At 36.6% G+C, this 25,764-nt stretch overlaps 1 protein-coding gene across 16 annotated transcripts in view; it reads left to right on the top strand.

Annotated features, from left to right (window-relative positions):
- NRXN1 (neurexin 1) overlaps positions 1-25,764 on the top strand; it is a 1,160,507-nt gene that overhangs the window by 667,961 nt on the left and 466,782 nt on the right. The window lies entirely within an intron of this gene.

The following is a 25,764-nucleotide window of genomic DNA, read 5'->3' on the forward strand; positions in this document are numbered from 1 at the left end:
ATCCTTGAAGAGTTCTCTATCCAGTAGTTTAAATAAGATATGAATAAATATCAAAACATAGACTATTACTGCCATGGTAGAGGAAGTGGCCTGCGTGAGAGAATGATTGATTCTGGCTGTATTCTTTAGAGAGCCTAATGTAATACCTTATGCTTATTAGGCTTACGGTAAATAGTTATTCGTGATAATAATATGGCATAAGCAGAAATTCACAGAAGAGAGGAGGTGGAAAATCATCTTTCTTAGAACTGAGATAGATGCCAAGCATTGTGATGATAAGAATGCTTCTCGGTAATGGGTGGCTTTTATTATTAATACTAGCAATCACTTATTATAGTTATAAATTTCTGCCGTTTATTGGGTGCACATGGTATATCAGGTACCATGCTATATTAATATATTTTTCTCATGGCACATTATTCAATTGTAACACAGTTCCTGGTGATTGGGTATTTTTCCTACTTTATGGATGAGAAAACAGAGGCTCAGTCAGACAGTGAATTCCTGAGCCAGAGTTATAATACTCTCTGTCTTTCACATTTCTCCACTTAACCACTCTATGTTATTATCAGTATGAAGATTGGAGCCAAATATGTCGATACATTTCAAAACAACTAATTATTTGAAACAGTTGTACCAATGCCCTAGGACTCTTTAGACAATTGGAATTGTCATGATGTGTTGTTCAGTTATTAGCAAAATTGAAATAGAATCTCTTAGAGGGAAGATGTATATATATATATATAGTTTTAGAATCATTTCCCTGCAATGTGGACTATTGAATACATGAGTGAATTTGCATCCAGTATTCAAACTTCTCCTGGCCTTACAAATGGTATAATAGTAAAGTGACAAACTATAAAACCAGCATTTAAATTTAAAACAGTACTTTAGTTCTTCATGAAGAGTTTATAAAACATTTCTTGGAAGTATTTTCACAGGCATTTCCTCAGTCAAGATTTGCACTTCATTTTAAATAAAGATTTCTTCCTATTGCATATTATCCTAGTCATTTACATTTACGTTTTTTTCATTTATTGCTTTTTTGTAAATCTGTGATCAAGGCTGTTATAATAAAACTTGTAACTACTTATAAGTATTCACTGGGAACATAATCTTATTCTCAAAGTATTAGGGTATAAACAAGGATTAGTGTCACTAAACACAATATGGGAAAGTTGAGTGTTTAAAATGAGTAACAAATGTTTTAGATACTGAAAGCATTTATTTAATAAAGAATTAAGCAAGTCTTGTATCCTGTTGTTGTTTAGTTATACTGCTTGTGAAGATCCCTTCCTTTTCTATACCCACCTCATTTTTTTTTTCCAAATTGCACATTAATATTAGATTGCTTTGCTATGTATTGCCTTAATCAGAAAAGCATATGAACTTAAGCCAGCTATGGGACTGCAGAGCATCTCAAAGATGCTATAAAGGGGACATAAACAAGACATTAGACCTCTCATTCTCTTTCTCTCTCTCTCTTTTTTATTGCCTAGCTCAGTGGTCTGTTTTATAGCCATGATGCTCTGTCTAGCAGTCAATACTCCACCTGCAAGCTAGTCTGATTCTCAGGGAGGTAGAAAATCTTTGACCGTGGGGTTGTACACAATAGAGTCTGTCTGTTTCTTTGTTATTTCCCATGTCAGTCTCTCTGATATTCATTTTCCATCTTATTTTGTCTAGCCCTTCTCTGCAAACATTCCTAAGGAAGTATATATGTGTCAGAGTTAAAAAAAAAATAAAATAAAATGTATATAGGTCAGGGAGAGAAAGTGAGTACATTGACGTGGCAGAGATTTGCCCTGGTTCCCTCAATGTGTGAAACAAAGGGTCAGTTTTGAAGTCATCCTGACAATCTGGTGCCTGTCCATCTCCCTTCTCAACTTCCTCTAAAACTGTGCCTTTCTCTCTCTTCTCCATAGTCCTTTTTCTTATTTTCATTTCTCTCCTCTGTTCAAAGACATTACAGTATGGACATTTCTTCTTTTAACGAACACTTTTTAAATGTCTGTTGTATGACAGACACTCTGCTGAAATTACATCAATGAATAAGGCAGAGTCATCTTTGGGCCATATGGGAAAATATACATTGAGCAAATGACCCTACAGATTTTTGTAAAGTTTCATGAGAGGGAAGTGCTGGAAGCAATATGTGTGTGAAGTCAGGTAGCCTTAGCGGAACATTGTAGTCTAACTGGGTCAGGACAGGTTTTCCTCCTAAAGTTACATGATCTGATCCTGAATTCCCTTCACAAACTTCAAGTTCACCATCACTTTTCAGAATAAACAGCTTTATTTTGTTGACAGAATTAGGAATCAACCATCTGCTTTTATTGTTATATCTTTCTCCCTTTCTGTCCCAATATTATAAATAGCCCTAAATCATTATATTCAATTACCAGCATCTACCTAGCAGATTCTCATAGGATTACTAGGTGACCATATGTGAAAATCACCCCAAAAGAAGAAAAACCAGTTATTAGGCCAAGCTTCTGTTGTTTGGGTAGCAGCCTATTGACAAGTGGATATTTACATGGCCAATCTCACTTACTATATACTGAATACCTATATTGCATGCTTCTCATTTCCTATGTGCCTATGTCTAGGCACAGGCCTGTGGTCTAGCCTGTTTTAATTGACTCTTGAAACTAAGATTCCATGATTCTTGGCAGCTGTCTAGTCATAGAGTTACATGATAATGTCATTGAACTTGAACAATTAAAAAGAAAAACCCTGATTACTGCTGACTCTTCCTTTGTGTCTGTGCCTTACAGAGTTGCAATCTCCTTCTTTCCCACTTTCCATCACGTTTTTGGGGATAACACAAACGTTCAGACTTAACTGCTTTACTTGTTCTTCATAAATCCGCCTTTCTAAAATGTGTATGACTTCTGTTGGATGTTTTTCAAACCATTTCTTCACTTACACATCTCGTAAATGTGTAATGAGAGTCAAATATGTGAACAAGTGGCAAAATGCAGACTGGCCTGGTGAGACCAGGGGGACTGTGAGGGGTGGATATTGAGATAGTAATTGAATGTCTGCCCTTAACTCAGTCTTCCGTCTTTTGATAGATTAAGAAATTGTCTTGTGTTTCACATGATGGTTCTCTGGAGATGAACTGGCCCCAGGTTTTCATTTTAAGGATGTGAAAGCCAGAGAGGTTGTGTAATTTGTTGAGAGTTACATAGAGAATCAGTCACCAGCCATGTAGAATTATTTCTGTCTACTATTGTTCTTTATGAATATTTCCTTTGCAAAGGGATGCATTGTTTTTATTAATTGAATTAATTGAATTTTTGTGAGCTAAATCTCTTAACTCATCCTTTCCTGAAAAATGAAGAACAGAAAAACTTCCTTTTCTCTGAAATCAAGTTGTTCTGAAACTTGTAGCATCAAAACTCAGTAAACCCACACTTCACCAGTGTTTGTGTAAATCTACCAACAGAACCTGAGTAGCTTAAGTATGTTATAAAATGTTATAAAGTTGAAGGGATCTTTGCTGGGAGGTTTTCTATAATTTCCCTATTTTTTTTTTCCAATCCTGCTTCAGATTTTGGTGGAGCAAGTCTTAGAACTGCTGCCAGTAGAGCATGGAGGAGACAAATAATTTCGCCTTCATTCTAGATCATTAAAGTCTCAAATTTGCATCAGAACTGATTCCCCCTTTTTCAGATATAAACAGTAGGAAATATTCTTATACTCTTTATATATCCTCAAATGTAATTTGTTAATGTGTTTTCTTCAGCTATTAATGAGCTATTGGGTTAGCCAAAAAGTTCATTTGAGTTTTTTCTTTAAGATGGTCTGGCAAAACCTAAACAAATATTTTAGCCAACCAAATAATAAAAATGATTATCTTCTTTGGCCAACCAAATAATAAAAATGATGATCTTCTTCACCATTTACTTTATATCTCCCCCCTCAGCAATACAGAGGAGTTATATATGTATCCAAATATTTAATTAATATTAAATTGCAGAATAGTTTTTTCCTAATATAACACCATCTCTAAAAATTTGATCTTTTTTTTTTTGCTTTTTGCATATTATTTTGTTAACCTTAGATAATGTCTGGGGTTATTGTACTTAGATTATCTTTTAAGCTAAACTTTTCTTTGATCATTTGCTTTTTGCCACAGGACTTTGAAGGTAAAGCCTTGCTATAGCCAGCATCCTCTGCTCTGTACATAACAGAAGCATCTCTGAATCAGTTGGGGGGCTACCTGGAGGAATTTTTGTTCTCTGGAACTAAGACTATATAATTCTACTTCAAAAGACAGTTGGTTAGTTTGTTTATTATTATATGTAAAGGGATTGTATTCATTGTTTTTTAATTCAGAGCCTGCAATGGTTTCCTTTTAAAAAACTAAATTTTTTCGCTGTACTCAAATAGATCAACCATCCCTCTTGTATCCTATAGTAGTCTTTCTGTTTTATTTTTTATTCTGACCTTTTACTGTGATGAAGACTTTTATTGTGTCACATTATTATTTACTTATCTTGGCACTTTCTTATACTTGAATTCTAGCTTTCAGCACCCATTGTTTATTGCTATAGTTGTCCAATTTACCAAATTTTCAGTAAATAAGCCTACTTTCACATTCAATGAGATTTTCAAAGATACAGCTATTTCTTAACATTTTCTCTTGTACTTTAGAACCAGTTGAAATGGTATCTAACCTAAAAGGGTAGCATATAATTTAGTGATTAAGAGCTTTGGTATTAGACCAGCATTCAAATTCCAACTCAGAGACATACTAGCTTTATAATCTTTGGCAAGTTACCCTTTAAACTCTCTCAAAGAGTCAGCTTATTCATCTATAAACTGGTAGTAATAATAGCTAGTTATTAAAATCAATTTAATTCAAAGATACAATAAAATAATATTGCAAAGGATTTGACCGGTATTTGGCACAGAATAAGAGTTGGATAAATGATTTTAGTTGTTTTTATTATTGACCAATAAGTTAGTCTAGTAGGAATAATTGTCATTAGCTATGTCAGTTGTTCATGAACTAGCATGCAATTTCCCTTTAACGGCAGTGATGTTAAACTGATGTGTATTAAAATATGTTCAGAGTGGATCCAGTATATCTTGAGTGTGAGCATATATATGGAAACTGTATCTATAGTTACTTACACTGGAGTATAAACAAGTTTTTGTACCCACAAAATTGCACTTATTTTTAGGGCACTGGTGTCAACAACCACCTCTTCAAAGAAATTATTTCTTTTGATCCATTTAGTAGCTTGATCCCAGCTGCATAAAAATAGACTTGCAGTATTTCATTTTTCTACAGACTGCTGATGGCTGCATTCCATAACTCAAAAACCTGTCAAAAGGAAGCTTCTGAAACTCAAAAGCTTTTACAGAAACTTGTTGCATTCACTAACATTCAAGCTGGAATGATTTGCAATTCACAAAATATAGACTTTAAAAATATTGTCTCAAAATATTGAATGTGATACTTGATTCTACATTAGATACTAATTGTTACAATTCTCATAACATTATGGTTACCATTCAATCAGTAATAACATAGTTTTATGATGATGTAGCCACCTGATGCAAAGAACCAACTCGTTGAAAAAGACCCTGATGCTGGGAAGGACTGAGGGCAGGAGGAGAAGAGGGCAACAGAGGATGAGATGGTTGGATGGCATTATTGACTCAATGGACATGAGTTTGAGCAAACTCAGGAAGATAGTGAAGGGCAGGGAATCCTGGCATGCTGCAGTCCATGGGGTTGCAAAGAGTCAGACACAGCTATATTGACTGAACAACAGCATGATGATTTTTAATATTTTCTCTTTGGCCAAATGGGATCAGTCACTCCAATAAGGGGAATATGCCCAGGAATACTATGTGTATGTGGGTGCTACAGTTGATAATAGTAGCCTCAGCAAAACTGTTAGTTATAATAGTGAGTGCTTTGATGACTTGAAGAAAACTTTCCAACTCTCACACTCATGTCTATGAATTTATTTATAAGGTTGAAAGTTCTGTGTCAGATTGTGGTACTTATTACTATTAAACTTTAGACAAAGAACATCTCAATCACAAAGAAAACAGGCAGATAATGAGAATCCAAATGTATCTATCACCCAGTTCTGACAGTTATCTAAAACATTGACATGGTTTTATCCATAAGTTAAACTCCCTCAATTTCTACCCTCTGACTTGATTGTTTTCAAGCAAATCCAGGACTGCCTCATTCACCTGCAGATACTTCAATATGAATTTATATATATGGATGGATGGATGTATAGACAAAAAAAAAAAGACAGAAAACTATGACCACAGTAACTTTGGTGCTATTTTGCTGATGATATCACAGCTATGACCTAAAAATGTCTTGAGTACTATTCTTCCAGGATTCCTATCCCCCCAGGATTCTTGAGAATAACACAAAGTGCATGCCTAAATTATTTCCATGCAGAACTCTCTAGAAAAAATAGTTAAAACACCCAACATGGACTTGAGGCAAAAGTGAAATCTCCCTCACAAAGCTGAATCTCTTATCACTGTCATTCATAGATCTTTCTGCAAGTGAGAATATAGGGACGGGAAAGGAATGAGTTTACTTAGCCATCAATTGCCAGGAGTAGAAGAGAAATATCAAGAATTTCCAACCTAAACTTAGAGCTTTCATTTACTTAGGCCTGAGGAAAGAAAAAAAAAAAACTCTGACCAAACTTAACTCCTCCAGCAAATTTGGAAAACTCAGCAGTGGTCACAGGACCGGAAAAGGTCAGTTTTCATTCCAATCCCAAAGAAGGGCAAAGCCAAAGAATGTTCAAACTACCACACAATTGCACTCGTTTCACACACTAGCAAGGTAATGCTAAAAATTCTCCAAGCCAGGCTTCAACAATATGTGAACAATGAACTTCCAGATGTTCAAAGTGGATTTAGAAAAGGCAGAGGAACCAGAGATCAAATTACCAACATTTGTTGGATCATAGAAAAAGCAATAGAGTTCCAGAAAAACATCTATTTCTGCTTTATTAACTACATCAAAGCCTTTGACTTTGTGGATCACAACAAACTGTGGAAAATTCTTCAAGACATGGGAATACCAGACCACCTTACCTGCCTCCTGAGAAATCTGTATGCAGGTCAGAAACAACAGTTAGAAATGGACATGGAACAACAGACTGGTTCCAAATTGGGAAAGGAGTACGTCAAGGCTGTATATTGTCACCTTGCTTATTTAACTTATATGCAGAATACATCCTGTGAAATGCTGGGCTGGATGAAGCACAAACTTTAATCAAGTTTTGCCAGAGAAATATCAATAACCTCAGATATTCAGATATCACCACCCTAATGGCAGACAGTGAAGAAGAACTAAGGAGCCTCTTGATGAAAGTGAAAGAGGAGAGTGAAAAAGTTGACTTAAATCTCAACATTCAGAAAACTAAGATCATGGCATGAAGTCCCATAACTTCATTTGGGCAAACAGGTGGGGAAACAATGGAAACAGTGACAGACTTTATTTTTCGGGGCTCCGAAATCACTGCAGATGGTCACTGCAGCCATGAACTTAAAAGATGCTTGCTCCTTGGAAGAAAAGCTATGACAAACCTAGACAGCATATTAAAAAGCAGAGACATTACTTTGCCAACAAAGGTTCATCTAGTCAAGGCTATGGTTTTTCCAGTAGTCATGTATGTGTGTGAGAGTTGGACTATATGAAGAAAGCTGAGTGTGGAAGAATTGATGCTTTTGAACTGTGGTGTTGGAGAAGACACTTGAGAGTCCCTTGGACTGCAAGGAGATCCAACCAGTCTATCAAGGAAATCAGTCCTGAATGTTCATTGGAAGGGCTGATGCTGAACCTGAAGCTCCAATGCTTTGGCCACCTGATGCGAAGAACTGACTCACTAAAAAAGACCCTGATGCTGGGAAAGATTGAAGGTGGGAGGAGAAGGGGACGACAGAGGATAAGATGGTTGGATGGCATCACCGACTCAATGGACATGAGTTTGAGCGAGCTTCAGGAAATTGGTGATGGACAGGGAGGCCTGGCATGCTGCAGGCCATGGGGTTGCAACGAGTCGGACACAACTGAGAGACCGAACTGAACTGAACTGACCTCTTCCATGGGCTTCCCTGGTAGCCGAGCTGGTAAAGAATCCCCCTGCAGTGCAGGAGAGCCCAGTTCAATTCCTGCATCAGGAAGATCTGCTGGAGAAGGGTTTGGCTACCCACTCCAGTATGCTGGCCTGGAGAATTCCATAGACAGAGGAGCCTGGCAGGCTACAGTCCATGGGGTCACAAGAGTTGAACACAATTGAGGGACTTTGACTTCACTTCAGCTCTTCCATAAGGTATGCTGTGGCTCAGCAGGTCCCAGGTCCAGGAGTTTCCATCATAAAGGAGAATGTGTTCTCACAATTCTTACTTACTACCCAAGAGTATGCACTCACTTAAAACGTAGTGTGAAGAATCGATAGAAATGTGGTCAATTGGATCAGTGTGGTACAGTCAGAAATTCTCAAAGTGTATTTTGGGCAACCTTGGTGCTGTGGGATGTTAATAGGTGTCTTTAAAAGGGGAGAAGGTCTTGAAACCTGAAATGTGTAACTTGCAGTGGGGATCACCAAGAACAGATGTGGTAGGGGATGTTTTTGAAATGTATTTAGCTGTCAGTCTTTTTATCTTCGCTGAACACTTGCTAGGTTTAATGTTCATCTTAACAGTCTTAGGCGAATGTTGTAGAAAGTCAGTATTGGAATAGGGAAAGAGACTGACTTTTTCATTTTGTCCATTTTCTAGGTTTAAATTATTTGCATGATTGTTGCTACATTATTGAAGTTTGGGCTGTGAGTATATATTGCAAGGAAGTGGTTTGTGGAATTTTGCTCTCATCTTAGACTGTTTTTCCTTCTGGCTTAGAAAATCTCAGACAAAAACAGGTAATAGAGAAGAATAAGCAAAGTCAGTGAATTAATCAAGGGAAAATTACATAGTTATAGGAAAATTGAAGAGATTTTTATATCTTGATTCTTTAATATATTTATTTATTTATTGGCCATGCCACACAGCTTGTGGGATCTTAGTTCCCCCACCAGAGACCAAAAACATGCCCTCTTGTATTAGAATCATGGAGTCCTAACCACTGGACCTCCAGGGAAGTCCTGGAACTTTTATATCAAGTTAACCTGACAATACTTGTTCTGACATTTGAGATAGAAAAACTATATTCTAAGTCATCCTTGCTCATCCTTGCTCAGATTTTATAAATCTGAGTTGTTCCATTCTTTGTTTCTGACTCAACCTGTGGAAAAATGCCAGATTTTTCACGTAAAAAAGAATATATACTGTGTCTCTTTTGTTAATTTCAAATATTTTATTTATGTGAACCTCATTACTGTTAAATCTGGAACTACAACTGCCTAGAGTTGGCTGTGAATGGCCCAACCTCATGCCTCTTGCTCTATTGCCTTTCAGGTGGGAAACTTCTGAAAAAGTCATTAACCCCAATCCTCCCAGTTAGATAGTAAAATATTATGACCCCCCTCCCCCCCAAAAAGAAAGACGGTGTGCAAAATACCCACCAGGGACTGTTTAATCATGGACTAATCAGGTCACAAGTGGGGCATCGCTTTCAGAATTTGATTGTATGTTTGTTAAAGAATATTGACAAACAGAAATACACTCTTTCCAGCTCTAAATGTGTGTGAGTCTAGAATGGCAACTTTGGGGCTGTTTTGATCAGAGGAGCATGGATTCTTGGGAATATAACTATCATCTTCAAATATTTCTGAGTAAGCAAAATGGCTTTATTTTTGTGGCTTGAAAGGCTGTACTTGGCCCTTTGTAAGAAAATATAAAATATACAGAGATATTAATCCCTTTCTAATTATTAGAGCCTTGAACCCTGGAAGCATGAATGGTCATAAGCTATTAGTTATCTGAATATTCTAGACAGAGGTTGTTGCATGTTCTCTACCAGAAATATTACCTAAGGAAGCTTTGGGATTCATGACCTTCAACTCTATTCTTCTTTAGTTATAAAAATATTTTATAAATTACAGGTCTAGCAATAACTCTCCCAACTACATTGAGGAACATTTTGAGAGTCTGATAAAATTATGGATCCTGTCTCCACAAAAATGCACAGATGCACACAAGCAATTTGCATACAAGTTTGAAGATTCTTGGTCCCCTTGATGCTTATTCATATATCCCAGGAAAAGAATCTGATCTGTAATTTAATTAACTTTGCAATTCTGAGTGAATCGCTTAACCCATCTAGGCCACAGAATCTTCGTAATTAGGGTGTAGTGAATAGAGATCTTTAACGTAGACAGATCTTTACATTCTTACATACACACACATATTTGATGTTCTGTTTGAAAGCAATTCTTGAGTATAAGACTCATCCTCAGTAGGAAAATATGGAAATGGAAAGCAGGGGTCTTCCCACACTTGAAAAACTGAATCCTAGAGATTAGAAGCGATAAAGCCTCATGTCCCTATTGGTTTGGACATAAACTTGTTCTCAAGTCTTGATTTCCAATTTTATCTTTTGTCTATTTGTGATGATAAAACAAGAGCACAGAAGGTGTGTGTGGGAGTTAGACCTGAGTGAAAGATGAGGAGTGTCTTTTGCAATAAAAGACAACTGGAAATCATGGGTGACTGGGTGAGTCCATCTTATAGCTCATTAACACTGCCCATAATTGGCAGGGATCATTGCTGAGTTTTTCCTTATGAAGTAATTATACATGCATACATATGCAAACCTATATGTACATATAGAAGTGGAAATGATTTCCATTAAATCAACTTTAGGAGGAGAAATAGAGACCAGCATTTCCTTACTATTACAGTACAGGTTTGTTCTATGCTAGCCCTTCATAGTTGGAGAAGGAAATGGCAACCCACTCCAGTGTTCTTGCCTGGAGAATCCCAGGGATGGAGGAGCCTGGTGGGCTGCCGTCTATGGGGTCGCACAGAGTCAGACACGACTGAAGCGACTTAGCAGCATCTGCAGCAGCAGTCCTTCATAGTATGGTCTATCTTCAATCCAAAAAAAGACTGTCTTTTTTTTTTTAATTTATTTTTTTATTGAAGTATAGTTAAATTGCAATGTTAATTACTACTGTAAAAGTGACTCAGTTATACATGTATATACATTATTTTTCATATTATTTTCCATTATGTTTTATCACAGGAAGAATGTCTTTAGTAATCTCGAAAATACCGTAGGGGATAATTCTCAGTGTTAGTAAGTTAAGTGTTGAACAAAGGAATTAAATAGAAAAAATTTAAGTAGAAAATTCATTAGCACTTTTGAATTCCAGTTCATCCAAGTAAAGGAGTTTTTGGAATAACCCTCCTTCTTTCCCTCCTAACTCTTTTTCCATGCTCCTCTTCCTTCACTGTTGTCTTTTTCCTTCTTATCATAAACAAATTATTTATGGTGCACTCTAGGAAGTGCCTAGTTTAATAGAAAAAAAAATTTAAAGAAGACACAAAGGACCATCTGGGCAAGACATCAACCCTCAAGGCATTTACTGTCTAGTGGCTGACAGAGGACACACTGAGCAAATCATTGTTTCTTTGTTTCTCATAAACACATATGGATGGACATGCCAAGAAGCAATATCTTAACAGCAGTGCCGGACATCTACAAGCACCTGCTCTATGCAAGGCTTTGGGCTGGCAAATATTTGTGACCCTAGTGTCCAGTCATTTGTTATGAATGCAGATTCCTGAGCACAACCTCAGAAATTCAGTAAGTCCAGGGTGAAGTACAACTTTAAATCATGGTTTCACAGGAAAGTTCTGTGAGTAGTTGGCTGACTGTATTTTGAACAGAGACCTGTTTATGAAATGGAGAACCAGAAAAACATAAGACATAGACCCTACCCTGATGAAGCTAGAGTCTAGCTGAAGAGATAATCTGTGTACACGGAGAAGAGCTCCATGGCGGCTAAGGTTGTGATAAATCATGGCTGAAATAGTGGAGGAAGTAGAAACTGAGGAGAGTCTTCAATAAATAGAATAAATACCTTTTATCAAGAGTATGTTTATCTTTGCCTGTTAGCCATGGCCATCATTCTTTTAATACCTTTCTTTTGGCCTTTTATCTGCATTCTCTAATTTGTTTAGTTCTTACATCAGAGCTCACCGAAATGAGTAGGAAGAAATACTGGCCAACACTTCTAGTAGCAACCTGTGGGAGTTGTGGGTCAGTGGTTATTTCAGTATCACCTCCAATAGAAATGCCAGTCTGCCTAAGATATGTGAGTGTTTGAAGCCATAGGAAATGTAGAGGGGAGTCATAATCAGAAATCACAAAGAACATCAAACACTGGCTACTTTTTTCAGATTAAGCATACATATAAGGTAGCTGTATATCAATTCTACCAGAATATGAAAGACAAGTAACATCATGCTATTAAATTTATTTGAGCCTATGTATTTGGGATTATAGAATTTGTTTATCCTCCTGTAACATCTACCCAGGTCATCTGGTATGAAAAGATAAGAATTTGAGTCTAATTGAGTACTGATAAAACCCTTGATGCTTATGATCAAGTAGAGTGTGCATTGTTATTACACTTAGTCAGAAGTTGATAATTTGGGTGGTACAGTCTACTTGCAACAGAGTCCAATGGAAATTTCATAGAAGATACATAATATAGTAAGGTAATAGGTGTTTGTTTGGTTTATTTCACATGTGCCCTTTTACTTGTGTCTGCAGTTGCCATGATTACTTCACCATCCACCTTTTTCTCAGATCATTTTGACCTTGCCCTCCTATATTCTCCAATGAGGTCTCCTCTCTTCTCCTATTTTAGACTATTTATTTTTAGGCTTCCAAACTGGTGGCTATGCATTCTCAGTTTCTTAGCATTAGAATTATTTTGTCTTACATGTATTATGGTACTTCCCTCCTGCACCCCTTCCTAAAGATCATGGAGTACATTTCCTGGAACTAAGGACATATGATTGAAGATATATAAAATAACAATTATGTCTACTTTTCTCTGGATCACTACCTAGCTCCCCAAGAAGGTACTTGGAGATGAGGTACTTGCCTAATTAGGGTGCAGCAGTATACATCAGAGGGTAGCCTTTGTGCTTCTTCTTGATAACTCTTACTTAAGATCCTACTTTCAGTTTCCTTGGTTAACGATTAGACCTAAAGCTCACTTTATTATTTCTCTCAAGTTCCATTATTTCTTTAAGGACATGCCCCCAGGTAAGATCCCAGGACAGGGGAACACATCAGAAATTACCTTGTGGAAATGCAGATTATTCCCAAATTCCCACTTTCTGAAACGTTCTTTCTGAACTCTTCATTTATCTTAGTGCTATTCTGCTTCTTTATTAATCTGTTTCCATCTATTGGCTCTTTCTCTAGCCACAAAGCCAATGAAGCATACCTATCAGATGGTAAAGAACCTGCCTGCAATGCAGGAAACCCAGGTTCAATCCCTGGGTCAGGAAGACCCCTGGAGAAGGGAATGGTTACCCACTCCAGTATTACTGCCTGGAAAATCCCTTGGACAGAGGAACCTGGCTACTGTTCATGGGGTTGCAAAGAGTCAGACATGACTGAGTGACTAACACTTTCACTTCATTTTCATGGCTTTTCTGAGCATCTGGTCATTCCTTTTGTCAATGTATCTTTTAAAATAGGAACTCAGCATGTCAAACCATATTCCATATGTGTTTTATGTAAAGTGTGGAAAAAAAGAACTACATCCTTCAATTAAATTCATGCTGTTTTTTATAACAGTTGCATCAAACTGTTGTCTATGATTACTTTTTTGTTCAGTGAAAATCTCATGGTACTTTTTTAAACTAAGAACTACAGAATCAGGTTTCCCTCATCCTGTGCTTGTTCTACTGATTTTCCTCAAAGCCACATGCAAAATTTTACATTTATACATGCTAATTTTCCCTACTCTGAAGCATATGGTAGTCTGTTGAAGAGGATGCCCTGCCAGTTGAAATGTATTTTATGAGCTCTACAATAATTAAAACAATCTTCACTCCTCTATGGACCATATAGACTCTTCCTAGATAAATTTAATTTTTATTTGCTTAAATAATATCTATATAGAAGAAGAACAAAACCCAGCTGTAAATTCTTATCTAGGGCTTCGAGGACTGTAGAAAGCAATGACAAAGACATTCTTTAGTAGGTGATATAACTATTGATCTTGTGCCACAGTGGTTTTCTGGCTGCCCAAGTCAACAATGTGTTGCTTCTATGCATTTAATCATGGTGTGGTGCCCAAGAGTTAGGGCAATTGAAACTCTTTAGTCAGACAGGTAATTGCATGTGTACATCAAAGTTAATAGTGGCCTTCTAGAATGATAGAATATTAAATGCAAGGGAATTGTTTGGATCAATATTTGTTTCTTGAAAACTTTATAAACAGCATTTGCCAAATAGGTGGTAAGCACCTGGTCAATAAGCATGTCTGAACTTCTTTGAAACCCTTTGAGTATGAAACTATATTAACTGAAGTAAGACTCATTCAGTTCCAATTCAATCCTATCTACGGAGCAGTTTCTATAAGTCAAGGTGTATATTAGCCTTTTATGGACTTCAAGAGAGGCCTGGGATGAGTCCAGTTCAGGATAAGGAGGCAGTAAGCTCAAAGACTCCTTACCTCAACTAGAATCAAACCCTCAAATGTTTCTTTCTGTATGAGATCAGGGCCTGATACACATCCTGCTATAGAGCAGGTACTCAGTAAATATTTGTTCAATTAATAAATTATTTGATACTTTAAGGAATAAATGGAAAAATAAATGTATATCAGCTGCACCTACTCACATTTGGTATACTGACTGGGAAGATGAGTTTATTACTAATAAGCCCACTTCAGAGACTTCCTGATTGAGAATATGTTTTGGCAGGTTCTAGTTCCTTATTTCTAGAAAATAGAATGTTCTCTTCCTTTTCCCTGGCATGCTTGGGAAGGACAAAGAGAGAACACTTCCCTTCAGGCCCAAAACATTCTTTACTCAAAGTCATTTTCTTCTTGTTCAAGGGCCTTAGATAGCCTTATTTCTCAATTATTATCTCTAATAGGCCCCTGTATTAAAGCAACTACCTTTCTAAAATGCATGTGCTTCTGGAGAAACCCAAAGCATAGCCTGACCCATTAAAAGCATAGTTCTGGACAGTATGTTATTGACTTTCCTTAAGAATAAATGTCACCCTGAGTCCAACATGGCTAACCAACTCACCTAAATAATCATCCTTACCAGAAATTAGTTATATATTAGACATGTATTTACTTCCCCAAACTGATAACCTGACACTGATTTAAACAGAAGATCATTTAGTTTTCATATTTAATAAGAAGCTCAGAAGTAGGTGAGGTAGGGCTAGTATAACTCCAGTAGAATTATGTCAAGTATTTAGACCTCTTCTTCTCCATCCTTAGAATATGATTTTGACCTCATGGTCTCAGAATGGGTATCTTCCATAAGCAGTGATTCTGCATTTTGGACAAAAGGAGTAAGATTTTGTGGCACAAAGAATGAAAGGACATGCTGTCCAAGTCTGCCTTTGTAGAAAACCTTTCCCAAGAACCTCCATTTATATTCCCTCAAGATTAATGGGGTCCCAAGGACACTCTGACTATCGGGAAGTTTGGGAAAGCAAGTTTCTTAAAGGGACGTTTTGCTGTTCTATGTAGTTTATTCCTTCCTACTCCCAAAACACAGGTCTTTCAATTTGCTAGGAAGATGGCAGAGTAGATAATGAGTACAAATTAGAAGTATCTGCTACAACTGCCTTTCTAAGCTTGATCTATAATCCAAGGACTGGGCTGCCCCTAAAAACCATAGGGACTAAAGTCATTGAATTTTAACGTGAATCTTGGTATTCCCATGTAGATACTACCCAGTAAGTCATGAGAAACTATTGGGTTCTTTAGAACCAGATCTGAGTCGTCTTATAGTATTTTTGTGCTATTTTTTTTAATCTGGAAAATATAACCTATTTTCCATTCCTTGACCTGTTAGTAATACAACTCTTGATTTTTTTTTTTTTAAATTCCCAGTTTTGGAAACCCAGTGGATTCAAACTTCATTTGTCCAACTAATCTGTTTTTAATCTATTACTGGATTGAGGGGTTTTTACTGGGTAAAAATAATATCATTTATTGCTACAAATTCTGCTTATATCAACCACACTGGACAACTTCAAACTTCTTCTAAGACTGTATGAATGTAACAGTCAAATTTTATCCTATTGGATTGTACTCTTCTGTACTCTAATTTGATTTCTCTGTATAGTTCCTTATTCTCTTTAATTTTCACAAATAATTCCCAAGTTTATACAGATTATTCCACCAAGTTAGAAAATATCACTCCATTTATATATAAAACAAGAAACATCTATGTTAATATACTTGTTCTTTTGCTTTTAATGTCTCTATGGGCTATTGAGTTCAAAACTACCTTAGCATCACTATTTTGACAAAGTGGAAAAAGGATGATTAAAATAAAAGTTAGAGCTTTGTTTACTAATCATCCACCATACACCAGGTGTCTGTTAATAGTACGAAATGTAGGATTCTAGGCAAACTGGGTAACTGAGGAATATGTTGAGATAAATAAGATTTTGTCACAACCTTACTATTTAGCTACAGGAAATTTCTGTTTTTAATTATCTGATATAACAGTCCTTAGTATAGAAAAAGTGCAGCTTCCTTAAACATGACTCATGAGCAATAAGCCTTTAAAAAAATGAGCTGTGAAAACAACCTCATGATTTTACTTCCCATTTTATACATATAACTGTTGTTTGCCTCTATTAAGACTATGCCCTACTCCTCCTTGAATGTAAAAGCATTTTAAAGTGATTAAGATTTTCACATGATATTCAAGAGCACAGTTTTATGCTTCAAATTTTCTCAAATCTGAATGCAATACTGACTGATGGCAGTAGTTATTGTTGTGAATCCAAAAAGGAAACCAAACATTTGCTGAAACTTACATAGTTTTCAATTTTGTAATGCTAGCAAATGTGAGCTGCTTCAAAATAAAAATCACCTATATTTTCCCTAAAGAATAAAAGAAAAAAGCCTCACATATCAGTTCAAAGTCTTCTTTGTTAAACTTATTAACTTTAGTTTGTGTTGTGGTTTAGTTTATTATTATTATTATTATTTTATATGCTGTGTGAAGGTTTGCTCAAGGCTGTAAATATAAATGAGGGCTTTTTAAAATCTGTTTTAAAAAGATTTAAAATTGGCTGATTGGCTGAGAGGGTTTGTGTTTGGGGAGCTCTTGCAATTTCTCTAGAGACTATGTAAATTGAAAAAAAAAACCAGAATCACTTGAAAAAATAACCAAAACTGTGATTTAACAGTACAAAAGAGGGTACTGTCTAATCCCTCAAGTAGGAAATTGCTTTTCTTCATGACCCGTTGGTTTCATACTGTTTCTGGCTCCCACTGTTGAAGGAGAAAAGACCCATCTTTACTCTTTTACTATGTCTGTTTTCTAGCCTCTGAAAGGCCTGGCAGTAAATAATCATTGAAATGAGTAAATTTTAATAATAGTAGTAAAATGCATGACTGATAAGATCTATAAGTCTCATTTGGACAACCATGATTACTCTTCCAAGATAGGAGATAATATTATATGGGAACCTGAAATGAGAAATTAAGAATTTGGCTTAGTGCAGCGATGAGGATGTGACTTCTCTGTGGCTTGTCTACATGCTACTATAAATGTTAGATGGAATGAGATAGCACATGATCCCAAACTGATGAATTTCTGAAGTAGGCAGGTATTTCTGCATTATACTTTGATTTTTTTTCTTGCCAATAATAAATGTTTGCAGCTGATCTTCCATTGACCATTGAAGTGTTCAATCAGAATTTAATCTGCTTTTTGCTATGCTAGGAAGTAGCATTATTTTAAAGCAAACCACTGTGAATTGGACTAACACTGTCCCATTCTCAATATCTGGCTCCTAAATTTCATTAATGAGTGGTATTTTACATTGCACAGAAAATTGCACACTATTATATAGCTTCATTCTTAAAAATTAGAACAGCAAATCTGGTTTTAATTATTTAAGGGTGATGGTAGATAAAACATTTCTTCTTTCCATTTGGATGTGAAACATTCACTCAAGTCTAGAAGTGTTTCTTGTATCTCTTTGATTAGGTGCCTAAAGCAATCTGAGGGTAAACCAGTTCATTTGAAAATAATATACAAGGCAGTCATCGTGTGTGCATTTAAAAAATTACCAGATATGCTTTGTTTTAATACCTATCATGTGTTAAATATTGAAGACGACACCATATGCCTAATGAAAGCTTCATTAGGAAGACATTAGTAGATTAATTCCACTCACTGGGTGGTTTATTTTATTTAGAATGCAATAAGGTAAGTTCATTAGTTTGCAGACGTAGTGTTTTCTACTGTACCTTAACACAACTAGGAACAATTCCACAGAGGTCCACAGATCTACTAACACCTGTCAAGATAAACACACAAGTCTCTGGGGGAATCATCTCAGCAACAGAACAGAGAAAAGCTGAGGAAAGTAATTCTTTCGTGAGAGAAAAAGAAGACAGTTGAAAAAAAGAAAAAACTGATTAATGATTTTTGGAAATGCCTCTCAGAGGTCATATATTTTTATACAAGTATCAAAAAATATATTCTATATTTTCAGAATAAACATTTTGGAAAATATACTACACATTTGGAAATAAATATAAATATCCTAAGAGATTTGAATGGAATGATCATTCAATCTGAATTGAGCCACTGGAAGTTTTCCCAAAACCTATAGCTAAGTCTCTCATCCATCCCAGAACAGGTATATTGGATTATAAGTTTTGCTATAGTGATATTATTTGAATGGTTATAGTTAAAATGCTGCCAGTATTTCCATTATAAAACCCTATTTTCAAGGATTTATAAGTTGGCTATAAATGTTTGCTTGGCAATTCAACTTGGCAGCAAGCAACTTTGCTTGGTGGTATTTTATTTTCCTTTTACATAGAAGAGGAAAGACAGACATCTGTATACAACATCAGCAGGAAAATGACAATGAGTTCCATTATTTTTCATAACCAATTTATCATTCAAACTGAAGTTGAACCTAAATTTCTTACATATTTTAGGCAATGAACGAGCTCATCAAAAGCCTGCAAGGATAAATTGAAGAGGGTTTGTTTCATTTCTTTTGTTTTTTGGTTTGTAAGGCATTTTTTAAAACTCCTACATATGGAGATACATTTAATCTGTTATTTTGATATTCCATTCATTCAGCACAATGATAGTATAAATATACTATTACATACCTCAGGCATTTTTTTTTTTTTTTTTTAGGTATTCATGATAGTCTATACTTGAGAGAGTTTAGCAAATAACTGACAGAGTTCAGAAAATTTTCCAACAATTTTGTAGAAGAATAAATGAGCTATTAAAGAGACATAGGAAGGAGAAAAGATAATCTTTTTACTAAGAGAATTGCTTGAGCAGTGGCAAAAGAAGTGAAAAAATATAGTGTGTTTAGGGAAGAGAAGTTCATGTGGCTGGAGCCTAGGATGTTTGTGGGGGAAGGTGGCAGAAGTTGAGATAAAAATAAGACAGAGGCAGGATGGAGGCAAATTTTGAAGGGCTTAATATGCCGTGGTAAAGAACTCTGAATTACCTGGAACACCAATCTTTGTAGTGGGATAATCACACGAAATTAACTGTAGTGCTAACTTCAAAATATCACTCTTACAAAGTGTGTGATCTATTTGTCCCAAATTGGATGGTGATTAGATTATAGATCCCAGACAAACCTATTTAGAGATTCAGTTCAAATTGCATGATTAAATTCTTTTCAGTGAATTCAAATGGCAACATATGCTCCAGAACATATATCCATAAAGATAGATCAGATTGGTTTATGCTCCAAGCACTCCAGCATTCAGGAAATTGAACTCATGGTATGGGTGTGATGTTTGGTTCTAGATTTGAATATCTCTATTTACTAAGAAATTTGCAAATTACATCTCAGTTTTTATATCACCCTAGCTTGCCTTATAGTTGTCCTTCAACTCTAGTTCCAGTCTCAACAACCCCACGCTGCTTTCTTCTGCAACGATGCATGTATATGACAGACTGCCACCGCTGATGCAGGTGACAGCTCCCAGGATGTCAGTTATTTGACAATGATCTTTCCTGTAGCTGATGCTGGTCAGATTGAAAACTTGAAATGCCAGGACCTGAAAGGGACTACTTTTTTTCTTTTCTTTCTTTAAATGGTACCTGACTATTTGGATGATTAGGTTTTATAGGGAAACAAGCATTCTCACCTGCATAAGGCCACATGGCTAATAAGTTAGTAAAGTCAGATTCAGAGTGTCATGGCATGCAGTCAGTCCTGTAAGAACTCAGTCCTGCCTCTAGCCACTGGCTAGGCTAACTGAAGAAGAGCTCAAATTCAAAAGATGAGAGAGAAAAGAATAGTTTTTTTCTAAGTAGAATGAAAGGAATTTATAGTTACATGTTGTGAAATGAGAACATCTAGGTTTATAAGGTAGACATCTTGAAGTCTTTAAAGAATGCTCTAAAGAAGAGATCTGGGAACAGCACTGCTGTCTATGTTTAGAGTACACAGCCAGAGAGGCGAAGTTACTGGTAAGGAGCTTAATTAGAAAGCCCTCCCGGTGTTGGTTAATAAAACCCATGTTAAAGACTTTGACATTCAGACAGAGCAGTGGTTCTGAAAATCTAGTTCCCCTGGGCCAGCAGTATGAGCATTACCTGGGAACTTGTTAAAAATGCAAATTATCAGGCCACTGTACAGATCAAGGGAATCAAAAGCAAAGCAATCTATGATTTAATAAGCTGTTCTAGTGGTTCTCAGACACACTAAAGTTTGAGCATCACAGTTTTAGAGAAACAGAATCATGGAGGTGGCTGAACTTGACTGAGTGGGCAGAGTCTGAAATTGGGCTAAATTAAAAATCCTGTTACAGCTCATTATTGGTATGTCTTTAGTAACTATCTAAAATACGTACATGTGAGTAAGTGGCAGTAACTTATATTTAGTGCTTAATATATTTTAGAGGCTGTTCTATTTCATTACACAGTGTCATAATCATTTTACAGACAAGGAAATGGGGGTAAGGGTACATTAAACCCAGTGTCAAATGGATAATAATCACAGACTCAGATTCAAACCCACAGTCTGGGCACTCAAGCCACATATTCTTCCTCTACACTATGAATGCTGTCACATCAAATGGCATGAACCTAGGGAAGAATTTGTCAGCAACACAACTTCATTTAAATAACTATACAAGCAATATAAGATGCTAGTGATTGAAAGTATATGATTGGTTGTTGCCAAAGTAATGCCCACAACACTTAAAGAGGCAGTTGATAATGAAATGTCTATGACCCAGCCTTGGTGCTTAGGCAATGAATTTTATGTTGGACATCAAAATTAAGTTTTAATTTAAAAGGGCAAGAGAAAAGATAGGGAGCATAAAATATTTCAGGCCTAAACACCGCTAACTGTGGTTGAATAAATTGATTCATATTTCACAAATCAAACCACAGGCTTTAATTTATTTTGAGTAAACTGGGTATCGTGCTGTCTTATGTCGGATTCCCGCTACTCTCCCTCATTTGGTATATCAATGTGGAGGTTCTAGGGAATAGGAACATGGACTGAATTCACCACGCTACATCTATGGGTGGTGGGAGATGAAAGTGCACTTCGAGAGATGTAAACACATCATAAGTATATCTGAACTTTGGGTATCATTATTACTTTTGTGGACCTCAACTTTATCATCTGAAGAGATTGAACTACAAGATTTCCAGGGATGCTTTTAGTCCTGGCATATTTCCTTCCTTCCCTCCCTCCCTTCCTCCTGCCCCCCCTTTAATTCATTCTCTTTCTTCCTCCCTCCCTCCTTCTTGCCTTCCTTTCCCTTTTTTTCCTTTGTCTCTTTTCTCTTTCCCCGATCTTTTATCAGAACACCTTTAGGGACCTGCATTAACCCACAAAGGTAACAGGATCAGAGGTTTGTCTTTACAACTTCACGGATAGCATCCTCTTCTGGGTCTCCCCCTCCTTACTGTCTCTCAGTCCCCACCCAGAAATGCAGGTAGATGGATACATGGGTTCTCTTTGCCTTTCTTATGCTGACATCAGTAGAAATGCAAAATGCATGACTGACACTCTCCTCATTTTTAATTTTTAAAAGATTGGCGCTGCCTGTGGGTTTTAATATACTTCCTCTCTGCTGTTTCAGTGTCTACTTTTCTATTTTAAAAGCTTAATACTGAGCTGTAACCATTTCCAATTAAGTTTTAAGAAAAATACAAAAATGTTGAAAGTGTCTGCCTGACAACCATCCTGCTTCTTGAGGAGGAAGGATTGATTTTAGGAATAGGAAAAAATAGTTTGAAGTGACCTGTCCTTTTCCATTTCTGTGCATACTCCCTCTCTACACACTCTTCTCCTCTTTCTCCATCTATTGTCTTTCTTTTCTCCCCTCAGCTTTCAATCCCATCTCCCATTTCTTCACACTAAATCACCTGCCTTCTTGTCCACTGTGAATCATTGGCTGTGAATGAATCTAGAATAGCCTCCCATTTATAGATATTAGATTCTCTTGGTACACAAGGTGGTCAGAGGCAGGGGAGGTTGAACCAGTCTTCCAAGCATTCCCACAGGTCCTAGTGGATTTAAGATGCAGACCAACTTTTGCTATAAAAGCAGACATTTATTACTAAGTAGGTACAAAATCTTATAGCCTGTTATGGAAGCTTGATGAAGTTCCAACTCCTGGTCCGTTTAAGCACCACCCCCCCACAAATGTCTTGCAAATAGAATTTCTTGAAGCAAATATGGCAGTATTTCAGTGGTAGCATTCGGATCCTCATCTGTTAGAATTAAGCGATTAAGGTTTGTTAGGGATCAGTGAGCACTGGTTTCATATCGTTTTGTGATGACTAAATGAACTCACTCTTTTACATCTCTCAGAGTTGTGACAGTTACAAACATGTTAGTTCTTATTATTACTAATATTATGGCACTATTTCTTACAGTAAAGGGTGAAAGGTGTCTTAGATTCGCATACTCTCTTCAAATTGAAGCAAAGAACGTTCATAAAAATTTTGGCCAGTCCACATATCTTGAATGTTAATGGTTTCACCAAAGACAACCCATTCTTAACCTCCGTTAACAAACTGACAAGCCATTTATGTCATTAATGATAACCTGTTTCCAACATATATATTCCAACTAATGAGCAAAGCCATATCATGATTGGAGATGATGATAACTCAAGCCTTCTAGAAGCCCCCTCTGACTTCTGTGGTTCTCGCTGAAACATTAGAGCACACATTCCTATTGAAAGCAACCAATTCTCCTGAGACACAGAACAGTACTAACACACATTTATATCACATTGTCCATGCTAAAATATTTAAGGGTAAATTACAGGCAGCCAAGCACTGTGTCTCCTCCAACAGTTGTTTACTCATGTGAGAACATATGTCAGCGCTGCCTCAGTTTCCTTTAAATAATACACTTCCAGCCTTAGGAATGGACCAGGTGAAGAGACATCAAGAGTAAGCAGAAGCTTTATTTGCTTCATCCACATTAGGCATAGGTTTGCTCACAAGACTTTTCTTCACTCTCTAGATAGAATTGCTCCCTGTTCCACCAAATTACAGTCATTTATAACAAATATTGCAGCATCTGTTTCACAGAAGCCATCCCAGAACCTCCTAAGTATTGCAAAGGTGCCCCAGACAGCTACAATTTCTTCTTTCAAGGCAGTCATAAATATTTCCTCTTAAACCCTTGAGACTCCAGTAAAACTGAGATTCCTGGCCTATGCCTTCCCTAACCCTGCCTTCATCTCCCGAGGCCTGAAACAATGTAGGACAGTAAGGGGAGTCTTTCATTCATCGAATGCTCTTGGAAAGGTTCATCAAAATCTTCTACACTTACTCTATTCCTATTTCTTTCATTTATACAAATCATTTCCCAAATTTCACCCCTTCCTTCTTGTTAATTCAAGCAAGTCAATTGCTGTTTTTCACGGGTGTGACCTCACCTCTGCAATAAAATTTATAACCCCAAATCAGTACTCATGGCACCAAGGTGATCCTTAACAGACGTGCACAAAGTGGTAAAACATGAGTCCTCAACACCCGCCTTCCCAGTTGAGGTCAAACAAGGCAACATTCTGCCTTCAGGTTTCAGCTTGTATTGTAAACAAATGTCCTTTGTGTGGTCTATTTAGTACCATATTTTTCACATTTCTGTTCTTTTTGTTGGTGATTTTGCTGTTTAAAACAGTCCTTAAACATAATGCTGGAGTGCTGTTTAATGTTCCTGAGCACAAGAAAGCCATGATATGTCTTATGGAGAAAATAAGTATGTTAGAGAAGCTTCATTCAGGCTTAAGTTATAGTGATCTTGGCTGTGAATTCAGTGTTAATGAATTGAAAATATATATATATATATATATATATATATATATATATTCAGTAAAGATGTCTTTAAACAGAAAACACATAAAATAAGGTTATATATCAACCTGTTGATGAAAATACGGTGGCCAGAGACTTGTCAGAACCTAACCCATAGGAGCAATGGTTTGGTATTCCCTAAGTCAGTGTTCATAGTCACTTTTTGGACCATAACGTCTGTAAATAATGACAATTGACTATATGCATTAAGAGATAAATTTTCATTTCACAAATGTCGGGCACTAGAGGGCGTACAAATGAAGATTTGTCTCCTCTCTCCTTTAGGAATCTACCACCTAGTCAGGAAGGGAAGGACAGATCATCACCCTTAACCAGGCTATCAGAGAATAATGCAGTGCTCTACATATCCATAGATGGAAAGGAACCAGATGAAGGGTGTAGGTCCATCAGCTCCAATGTGTTAGACCTCTATAGAAGGAGAGACATACTGCCTGAACCCTGTGGAGTGTTTGATATATTTTAAAGCCCTCTCTCATTAAATAGTACATTATACCCTTCCTGCCCTGTGGGATTTTTAGGAAAGACAGGGACATGACTGTTTTATAAAGGAAGCCACAGAGCCTTGGAGATGCTAGGTTACTAATGTGACATAACCAGTATTTAAAATGGTAGCACCAAGAAGGAGCCCAGGTTTCCCGTCTCCTAAATTAGTGCTCCTCATTTTTCCTTTTGAAGCTTACTGGATGTTTTAAAAAGGGATATTTACAATCTAGTGAATTAAAACCCACATGCTAAAAAGTAACAAAATGAGGAGAAAATGGCTTGGGGATAAGGATGGGAACAGGACACAGTGGAAAGTGCTGGATTTGGGTTCTCTTGATCTTTGAGCAGTTGTGGTAAGTTGGGAGACATGGTGTAGATAAAATCACCTTCAATAGCCGGGCTAAGCTATTTCAATTGGTGAACTACTGAAGAATTACATTTTCAGTAAAATAAGGTAAACTTTTGCCAAGGATGTGAGATGTTGGAATGCTACACACTTGATTAGGCAGTCCCCGGACACTGGTAACATAGTGACCGTCCGAGTCCCAGGATTGACTCTGAATGAACTAGGAAGCAGTGTATACATCTAAATGGCCAATTGGGTGAGTGGCTGATTTGTATCAAATCCTCCTAGAACTCCTTTTTCAATACATAATTTTGTTGGCGTAAGGGATTATATAGACAGTAAGTAGCCTGTGAGAGGCAGTGCTTATTCAGAGTTGTTTTCCTTTGTCTTTAAATAGGAATAAA

Source organism: Cervus elaphus, chromosome 11, assembly GCF_910594005.1.
Source record: "Cervus elaphus chromosome 11, mCerEla1.1, whole genome shotgun sequence".
Classification (NCBI taxonomy): domain Eukaryota; kingdom Metazoa; phylum Chordata; class Mammalia; order Artiodactyla; family Cervidae; genus Cervus; species Cervus elaphus.